At 45.7% G+C, this 10,024-nt stretch overlaps 1 protein-coding gene across 6 annotated transcripts in view; it reads right to left on the reverse strand.

Annotated features, from left to right (window-relative positions):
- The window catches only part of KLC4 (kinesin light chain 4), a 62,336-nt gene extending 54,610 nt beyond the window's left edge, over positions 1 to 7,726 (reverse strand). For 5 of the 6 annotated variants that reach the window (XM_080998161.1, XM_080998160.1, XM_080998156.1 and 2 more), the window contains exon 1: positions 7,548 to 7,696. The gene's annotated coding sequence lies outside the window, so the exon portion shown is untranslated. The other variant, XM_080998159.1, reaches the window with a different exon arrangement.
- Between the last annotated feature and the right edge of the window lie 2,298 nt (positions 7,727 to 10,024).

Here is a 10,024-nt window from a genome sequence, read left to right on the forward strand (position 1 = left end):
AGGGAGAAGCTGATTGCCAGTGCTACCCCTGGACTGCTTAGAACAGTGATGGCCAAACTTGGCCCTCCAGCTGTTTTGGGACTACCACTCCCATCATTCCTAGCTAACAGGACCAATGGTCAGGGATGATGGGAATTGTAGTCCCCAAACAGCTGGAGGATCAAGTTTGGCCATCACTGGCTTAGAAGAAAGAAGTCAGCCAAGTTGGGACTGCCTGAAGGCAGACTGAAATTGGCATGCTAGCCTCCACTGGGGCTTACTTTCCCTTCCTTGCAAGAAAGGGCATCTAGCTCCTGTGGAATTGATTTATTGGCGTGACCCCGCTAATTGATTTACGGTCCCCAATTAGCTCTTTATGCCCGGCGCGCTTCCTCCCAGCTGCGCCACTCAGCTCCGTCTCCAGTAGCTCTCCAGTCACGCCTCAGCAGAGTCGAACACAGCAGCGAAAACTGTCACGTAGCTTCACTTAGCTTCAGACAAACACACAGAGACCAGTTTGTCTATTTCAGTATCTTTATTCCGACATTCCCCAGGGATCTCCTGGGCTCACCGCAGCCATGACGAACTGCAACCTCTTCCCTCAGAGAACCAGAGGGGAACAGAAACGAAACTCCTCCCAGCTCCTCCCAGCTTCGAAAGCTGACGTCAGAATGTTGAGGCATCATGGGAACAACTTAACCTGTTAAGTTCCAAACCCAACACCCCCTCTTGCCGAACCATTCTGACAAGACCTTTTTGAGTTCAACACCTTCCCCTTTGCCTTATGCCACTTCCCGGCATCTTTCCCAGGCACCTGTTGAACCCCTTCAACACTCCCAGAATCACACTGTGCGACACTTTTCCACGCACTTGTGACCTGATACCCTACTGACCCATTTGGGCCAGCAGTTGTGTCTTCTCCGTCAGACTCTTCCCCCTCTGACTTGACACCCTGTTTGTGAGCTTTCTCCATTACACTAACCGGAGATGAAGCCTCACACCTGGACACTCCTTTCACAACCTTTGGAGATGCCCAGACCTGCCCTGAACCCTGATCTTGGACCTGGTCCCCATCACCGGGTTCTGAACCCTGATCCTGGACCTGGTCCCTATCACCGGGATCAGACAGACATTCTGAGAGAAAATCAGGACTATCCCTGAGTCTTGAACACCCATCCTGTTCACAGAACTCAGCCTGCTTACTGACCAGCAGCTTGGTTTGATCACCCTCTGGGTATGCAAACTTCCACCCATTGGTTGCAGGATCATATCCACAGAAGATCATTTCCTGAACCTTTGGACCACCTGCCTCAAAGAGCTCAAAGGGCTCTTTGGCTACCCTCCCAAACCCGGGAAAACCATGTACCTGTGCACCCTTGCATGCCCTGCACCCTAGGGACCTCCCACATTTCCGGAGTTTGTACCCTTTTGTGCACCTGTGCAGCTTTTGCACATGACTGGGAACCTTAGCACACTGCGCCTGTGCTTTTCCAGCATTCCCACCACCCTCCAGAGGTGACTCCAGAACAAAGAGATTGTTCTGCCCCCTTTTCACGTTGGCCACTTGTTTCCCCCCAACGTAGACCTCTAGCTCCTCCTGTAAAGGAGAAAAAAACATGTTAGCCACAGCAGAAACCGACTTTCTCATTCCGTCTGCTAACATCACAGTTGTGTCCTGTTGAAACAGCCCTGCAGTTCCGCATTTTGCCAGCAGGCTCGCTTAGCAGGTGCTGACCAACAGCAGTATCCAACACCCAGTGTGTCACCGTGTCCTGGCTGGAGTTGTTCTTCACAGTTGCCATAGAAGCAGTGATAAGAAAACAACCCTCCCCAGCGTCTGAACCACGTCTTTCCCTTGCGTTCCCACGCTGGCCTCCTCTCCGAGACTGGTTCCCATGAGAACTCAGCTGGTTGACCTTGGGACCTTCCTGCCCAGCTGTCTCCACTCTCCATGGGCAGCAACGACGAACTCCAGTGGAAAAACACTGCCCGGGGCTCCTCCCAGCTGGCCTCCTTCTTCCGGAAAAGCACTCCTTGCCAGCTCCGCCCCCTCTGGCCTGGCTCCCACTGCGGCTTTCTGGGAACCTGCTTTGTTGACATTCCACTCCAGCACGCACAGTGGACAAGCCTTTACACTTGCCTTTGGAATCCTTCGCCCCCCCCGATCTGCTCACCAGCACTCCTTGAGGCTAAAACATCAGGAACAGGGGCACCAGCCATCTCTAGGCTTTTCTCAATACTTCTTCAGGGCTCTGGCCTCCTGCTGAAGCTTCACAGCACATCCCAGCACCCGTTGCTCAACTTCTTAGAGTGAGCTGTTCAATCGGAATGTCCTCCAAGACCTGGCTGCCTGCCATTGTCTTCCGTTCTCCCAAGGGGCCCCAAGCCGTACTCACAGATTACAAGCTCCTCCGGCACCCATCCGTGGGGAAACGATTTTCCAGCTGCTCTTCAGCTCCCAGCACTTCTTTGCCTCCTAGCAACAGGCAAAAACTCCTGCCAGCGTCTCTGCTTCAGACCGCAGACTTCAAACGCATTCCGGCACTTGCGTTGCTCTGAACCGCAACCTCAAAGCGTTCCTGTGACACTTTTACGATCGGTGATTAAGGGTCCATAACCTGTGGAATTGATTTATTGGCGTGACCCCGCTAATTGATTTACGGTCCCCAATTAGCTCTTTATGCCCGGCGCGCTTCCTCCCAGCTGCGCCACTCAGCTCCGTCTCCAGTAGCTCTCCAGTCACGCCTCAGCAGAGTCGAACACAGCAGCGAAAACTGTCACGTAGCTTCACTTAGCTTCAGACAAACACACAGAGACCAGTTTGTCTATTTCAGTATCTTTATTCCGACATTCCCCAGGGATCTCCTGGGCTCACCGCAGCCATGACGAACTGCAACCTCTTCCCTCAGAGAACCAGAGGGGAACAGAAACGAAACTCCTCCCAGCTCCTCCCAGCTTCGAAAGCTGACGTCAGAATGTTGAGGCATCATGGGAACAACTTAACCTGTTAAGTTCCAAACCCAACAGCTCCCACTGCCAGTTGTCCCTGGGACTACAGAACCGGGGGTAAAGGACACTCTGGTCCCATCCAGCAGCCAAGGAACAAGCAAAAACACCAGCAAAGGGAAGATCAGCTGGGCCTGAACCAAATACAAATACCCATACATAGCTTACGACTTCATTCTGGCCTTGAAGAACTAATCTCTACCATTTTCTTACACTCCTCTTTTCTTGTGCATCTTGTTTCTTTCAGTAGTGAGTCTGGTGAGGGCCTGTTTCTTATGCCTTTGTGAGCTGCTTTGGAGACAATTATCTGAAGAGCAAGAATGGGAAGAATGTAAGGAATAACCTAACAAACCCTTCCCAATGGGATATTCAGTGTGATGAGCACTGGTTAATTTTGCTTCTACTGTAAATCAGAAGTTACTGTATTTTTTGCTCTATAAGACTCACTTTTTTCCTCCTAAAAAGTAAGGGGAAATGTGTGTGCGTCTTATGGAGTGAATGCAGGCTGCGCAGCTATCACAGAAGCCAGAACAGCAAGAGGGATTGCTGCTTTCCCTGCACAGCGATCCCTCTTGCTGTTCTGGCTTCTGAGATTCAGAATTTTTTTTCTTGTTTCCTCCTCCAAAAACTAAGTGCGTCTTGTGGTCTGGTGCGTCTTATAGAGCGAAAAATACGGTACTTATAGACGTACATAGATGGCAGTTAGAAACACATACAGGAGTATTCCTTGTTTGAGGTTGGGGTTCAAAAGTTTGTCCTGTGTCAGGCAAGGTTGAAGGCTGCTGTCCAATTGATTAAAACATGCCTATATTGAACATGTCTTGATTCGTTGTCCAAACCATTTATCGTTACTGTCCAAGAAAAGTTAGCTTGAGAATGTTTTCGAATAGATCACATGAAAGTAGAAATTGGTATAATCCAAACTGACAGCGGATCTATGATTAAGTCATAGCCAGTGTCATTTCACTGTGCTCAAAGTGCTTCATGTTCTTTTCTTTTTTTATACAGGAAAGGTGTTCTGAACACACAAATTCTCCAATCTACTGTTTTAATCTGAGATAAAAGAGTAGAACTATCCTAAATAGGATAGTTTGGTATGTGTGCTGGAAGAACTGCATCAAGGTAAGTACAGTGGTACCTCGCAAGACGAATGCCTCGCAAGACGAAAAACTCGCAAGACGAAAGAGTTTTTCGTTTTTTGAGTTGCTTCGCAAGACGAATATCCCTATGGGCTTGCTTCACAAGACGAAAACGTCTTGCAAGTTTGTTTCCTTTTTCCTATGGGAAACCGTTTCAATGCATTCCTATGGGAAACCGTGCTTCGCAAGACGAAAAATTCGCAAGACGAAAAAACTCGCAGAACGAATTAATTTCGTCTTGCGAGGCACCACTGTATTTCAATCACTATAACAATAATGTTTTTAGATGTATACAAGGTGTCTAAGAATTGTCTAGCAATCTCTGCTACATTAATCCTTTGTCTGAGAAACACGAACTCTTCATAATGTATTGCTAACATGTGCTTATGAAGTTTACTCAAAGACAGATCATTGACCCAGCTAGACAACTATCATCCATGCTAAGGCTGCCATCCTAGGCAATTCTTAAGTCTAACTACAGGCCAAACACACATAGCATTATGCTGCTCTGCTACTGATCCTCTCTCCAAAAACTACAAACCAAGGCATACAGGCAACCACCTTGCTATCTTTCCTATTGCTAAGTGAAATGTGAAATGTATTCCCTGTGTGCTTTTGCAATACCAGGTTTCTGGGTTTTTAAAATTAAACACACACACACAGAAAAAGACATGATACCAAAATAATAAATACACTTTAAAAAGGAGGGGGAAATGCATACGCCAGCAGTGCAAAGGCTTAACAAGACCTGATGTCCATGTTATAACATCTGCCAGTAACAAAGGCAAAAAGAGGCCAACAAACTGCAAAATATCCAAATGTTGATATACCACCCCATAAGTGAACAAAAGTGTTAAGGGTTTTTTTTTTGTATTAGGGCAAAATGTCATGTCTTTTGAAGCCATTCACCAACTGTTAAATGGCTTCAGATGAACATCATTTAGGGACAATTCATATTCTGCAATACTAGAGCTTGTTTAAAATTGGGCTCCTTCATCTATATTTGTACTCCCTGAAGCAACCTTTTAAAAATATTGTTAAGTTACCAAAGCACAAACAAGACATTGATTTTGCCATCAAATGGTACATTTATCAGTTCATCAGTAAATATAACCAACAAGCACTATCCTTTCAGAAAATAAGTTCAGCCTGCCAAACGGTTCTCCCCGTCTTTCCTAGCCAAGTATCATCTTCAGATTAGAAGTTTATAACAATAGAGGCAGTGCTTTTTTTTCTAGGGGGACGTAGGGGAACACATACCCCTAAACATTTTGTGACTCTTTGTACTTTTGTCCATTTACTGTATTTATTTTTCCCGATTTGAACTATAAAATAGTGATTTTCTTGAGTCAAAATGAGAGTACGCCTAAACATTTTTTTAAAAGAAAGAAAGCACTGAATAGGGGCACCAACACAAAACACTTAATCTTTAGGAGAAGCATGAGCCAGGTTATCAACTGGTCACAGTGTGAGACTCTTAATCATGTGGCCCTTTGACACAACTGATTGTGATTCATGTTCAATATATCTATCTGCAGAAACTCTAAATACACTAAAAAGCTGTGGTAGATGGATGTTCCCAGTGCAGATCCAGTGCACCTAATAATTTAGAGAAAAGACTCATTCGAGTAAAGCAATGCCAACTATTTCACTCAGACATGCAACACATGTAACTAGGTACATCTAATCCTGCCTAGAATTGCAGCAGTAACTCAGGTCACATTTTGCTTCCCCCATAGAATTCGGGGAGCTGTAGTTTGTTGAGGGTACTGGGAATTGCAGTTCTATGAGGGGTAAACAAGTTTCCAGGATTGTTTGGGGAAAGCCATATGCTATAAATGTGCTTGAATGTATGTTGCGGGTGTGACCTCAGTCCTTTGCAAAAGAAATGCCTGAAGTCGCATCAAATAATCCATTAAATTCCCTGTTGCAGGAGGCCACAGCCCACAGCCGAACGGTGAGATAGCATCATGATTATAAATAGCAGGTCAGTGCCACATACACAGCAGACCTTGAAACTCAGAACAAGCATGCCAGCTCCTCCCATAGTTTCCCAGAGCTGGTTTCAGAGTTCAAAACAGCATCAGACATCTGAATGATTAACAAGAGGATGACAGGAACCCAGCAGCCTATTTAGGTGGGAGTTGAGGAAAAAGCACAAGGCAACAGAGAGCCCAGACAGTCCTACATTCTTTGTAAAAACGGGACAGGAATTGGAAAGTGGTAGGACCATTACAGAATGTTGCATCAGAGGGCTTTTAACCACATCCCAGCTAAGCAAAACATGCCACATGTATTAAATAGTTCTCTGGCATTAAAAAAGAAGAAAGGAAAATGGGTATGGAAGACTCTTGTGAGAATGAAACATCCTTGCTCCACGGTTCCTAAAGAAAGGCAGAACTCGGTAGCGGCTGCTCCCAAATCAAGAATCTCAAACCCATCATCAGCTAAGGCAGCTGCCACTCTTAATTGCATAATCCTAAACATGTTTATGGGAAGTAAGACCCTCTGACTTTAGTGTGACGCACGACTGCAGCCAAGTAAGTCAGATTTTACAGCTGATAGGGGCAGCCTTGAATCAGAGGAGGAGATAACACCACAACAGAGAATAAACAGCTGCAATATAAGAAATAAGCCTTGTAAAGCATCACTGTAGTTCCTATTCCCAAAGCAAACCTGGTATCTGCCCCAGCAGCTGCATTGAACCAATTTTCCTGGTCAGGTCAGGAAGCAACTTGTGATCAGTGAAGACTAAGCCCAAATAGGAGACTGAGATAGAAGGAAAAGCTTTTTCCTCTGGCAGCCTGCACAACTGCTGTCAGTAAAGGAGTGGCAGGAATCCTGGGCATCTGCCCTTCTATCTTCTATTAGCCTGGAGCAGAGTCTTTTGCTTTGCCAGCGCAGCAGAGAGCCACAGCCCTACAGAAGCCAAAAACAAACAAACGCAACAACCCTTTGCAAGTGAGTCAGGCATGAGCCATTGGCAAAGAGGGGAAGAGAGAACCCGGCAGACACAGCTTGGAAATCAGGGCTGAAGCAGTGACAGGGCTCGATCCCAGCAACCGTGTTTCACGGCCGGCACTCAACCTTGGAACACAGGGACAGACCGCAGTGCTCCTGAGCATGTGCAGAGTTTGATCGCCTTGCCCCTAAGGCTGGTGGGTAGGGGAGAAGGTGAAAGCGGGGGCTCCCAGATCAGAGACTTGCTTCCAGGCAGTCTCGCCTCTTGGCATTTCCCTCCCCCTTGCAAGCAGCCGCCGGCCCACCCGCCAGCAGGCAGACCACCCCTCTGAGGCCTACCCCCCAGGGTGGTCCTGCCACAACAAAAACACTCTTGCCAGAGATTGGAGAGGGGCATATCCATTATGGAAACCAATCGCCGTATTCCGAAAAGGCAGAAAGAAAGGAAACCAAAGCTCCTACCTGCTGCTTTTTCAGGGACAGCCTCGTAGGATGGATGGCTAGCCACGCATGCGCAAATGGCTCGCGCTATCACTTCCTCGCCGCTGGTGTCGCCCCCCCTCCCCCTCCAACGAGGCGGCGCCGGCGGCCGTTCCCGACTGGAAGGAAAAACAAACCTCCTTCTAAGCTCTTCCCAATCCTGCCGCGGCCCCTTTAAATCCAACATGGCGCAGGACGCGCTTAGGGAGATCCTCCCTATCTCTATGGGCGCGGGGAGGGGGCGGGGCGTTTTCGGTCAGGTGACCGCGAAGAACTTAACCCGTCAAGCCTCGCCCGTTGAGTTTCGTTCGCAGAAACGAGGGAAAGGAAGACTCTTGCCCCGTGTCGTCCCTTCAGACGTTCGCTTCGTTGCTTTGCCCCTTATTTCCAAGGCCTTTCCAAATCCCTTCACTTTTTATTTTTTATTAAGTTTTTTATTTATGCTTTTCAAATTTATACATTTCATTAGCTTCACAATCAATATTTCAAAATTTGACTTCCTTCCCCCTCTTTTCTGCAGTTCCTAAAATTTATTTTTAATAACTTCTGCATATCCAAATTCATTTAACTTGCTCATTTATTTATCTACTGTAAATATATACTCTTATAAAACTGCAGGCTATTACATTAGTCCTGCCAATGTTTTTATCTGTTTACAATTTATCTGTAAATATTCAATAAACCATTTCCATTCTTTTATAAAAAGTTTGTTATCTTGATTTCTTATTCTTGCGGTAAGTTTCACCATTTCTGCAAATTCCATAAGTTTTTGTATCCATTCTTTCTTTCATGGGACTTTTGCTTCTTTCCACTTTGGGGCAAGTAACATTCTTGCTGCTTTAGTAACATACATAAATAAATTTCTATACAATTTAGGTAGTTCTGTCCCCATAATTACCATAATTTCTTTTAAGAAATGAAAAATGTTATTTATTTATTTATAATATTATTATGATTTATAATGATTTATTTTCAAGAATGCAAAGCAAGGATGAAAGGAAAATGAAATAAACCACCACAGCAAGAGGAGCTGGTGAATAAGCAATAAGCGTTCTCACAGTTTTCCAAAATTATCTCCCCTGAATGAAAACGGCACTCTGCCCCTTCACTAGATTGATAATCATATAGTTTTATTATTTTAATAGTATTTTTTTTAAAATGACAATAACGTACTACTCTTGCACGTATATACTGCCTTTCCTCTAAGGAGCTTGAGGCAGTGTGTGTGGTTCTTTCCGTCTTAGCTTACCCTCACTACAGCCAGGTGAGATAGGCCAGGCAGAGAAAGAGAGAGTGATAATGGATATACTGTAATGGAGATACAAAAATTTGGATCACTATAAAAGATGGAGAAGGAAAGGACTAACAATAAGACCCACAAAGGGGAGGAGGGAAGTCCAGGAGATTCTTTGGAATCTTGTTTTTATATACTGTAGTATGCTGTTGTGTGAATGTAAATTTTAATATGGAAAATCAAATAAATTTAGAAAAGAGAGTGTGCTTCATGGCTGTGGGGTGGCAGTGGGGTCTGAACCTAGGCTTCCTTAGCCCTAACCTAGCATGCTAACAACTACACCACACAGTCTCTCCGGGATCAGCCCTCAATACCTTGCCAATCACCCTGAAAAGCTGCTTCTTGGGCTTGTCTCCTACATGAAAAATGAAGCAAGAGACATTATTCAGAGCCTAGCAAAAGCAATGACAAACCTAGACAGCATCTTAAAAAGCAGAGACATCACCTTGCCAACAAAGGTCCGTATAGTTAAAGCTATGGTTTTCCCAGGAGTGATGTATGGAAGTGAGAGCTGGACCATCAAGAAGGCTGATTGCCGAAGAATTGATGCTTTTGAATTATGGTCTGGAGGAGACTCTTGAGAGTCCCATGGACTGCAAGAAGATCAAACCTCTCCATTCTGAAAGAAATCAGCCCTGAGTGCTCACTGGAAGGACAGATCGTGAAGCTGAGGCTCCAATACTTTGGCCACCTCATGAGAAGAGAAGACTCCCTGGAAAAGACCCTGATGTTGGGAAAGATGGAGGGCACAAGGAGAAGGGGACGACAGAGGACGAGATGGTTGGACGGTGTTCTCGAAGCTACCAGCATGAGTTTGACCAAACTGCGGGAGGCAGTGGAAGACAGGAGTGCCTGGCATCCTCTGGTCCATGGGGTCACAAAGAGTCGGACACGACTTAATGACTAAACAACTGCTTTTCATTGGGTTTCTAGAGCGGTTGAGGTGTTACCTTTATATATTATTATTATTATTATTATTATTTGCAAAATAATATGTGTGAAACAAGGATTTCTGAGACCTGTCCGCAGCAGTAGTTAAGCAGTACTACAGTGGCCCTCCAGATGTTGTTGGACTACAACTCCCAACCTCCTTTACGGGGAACCTGCAGCCCAACCAGCACCTGGGGGACCCCGTTCTTCCCCATCCCTTTTATGGATTCTCGAC

This window comes from Podarcis pityusensis (assembly GCF_964106645.2).
Source record: "Podarcis pityusensis genome assembly, chromosome: 3".
NCBI lineage: Eukaryota > Metazoa > Chordata > Lepidosauria > Squamata > Lacertidae > Podarcis > Podarcis pityusensis.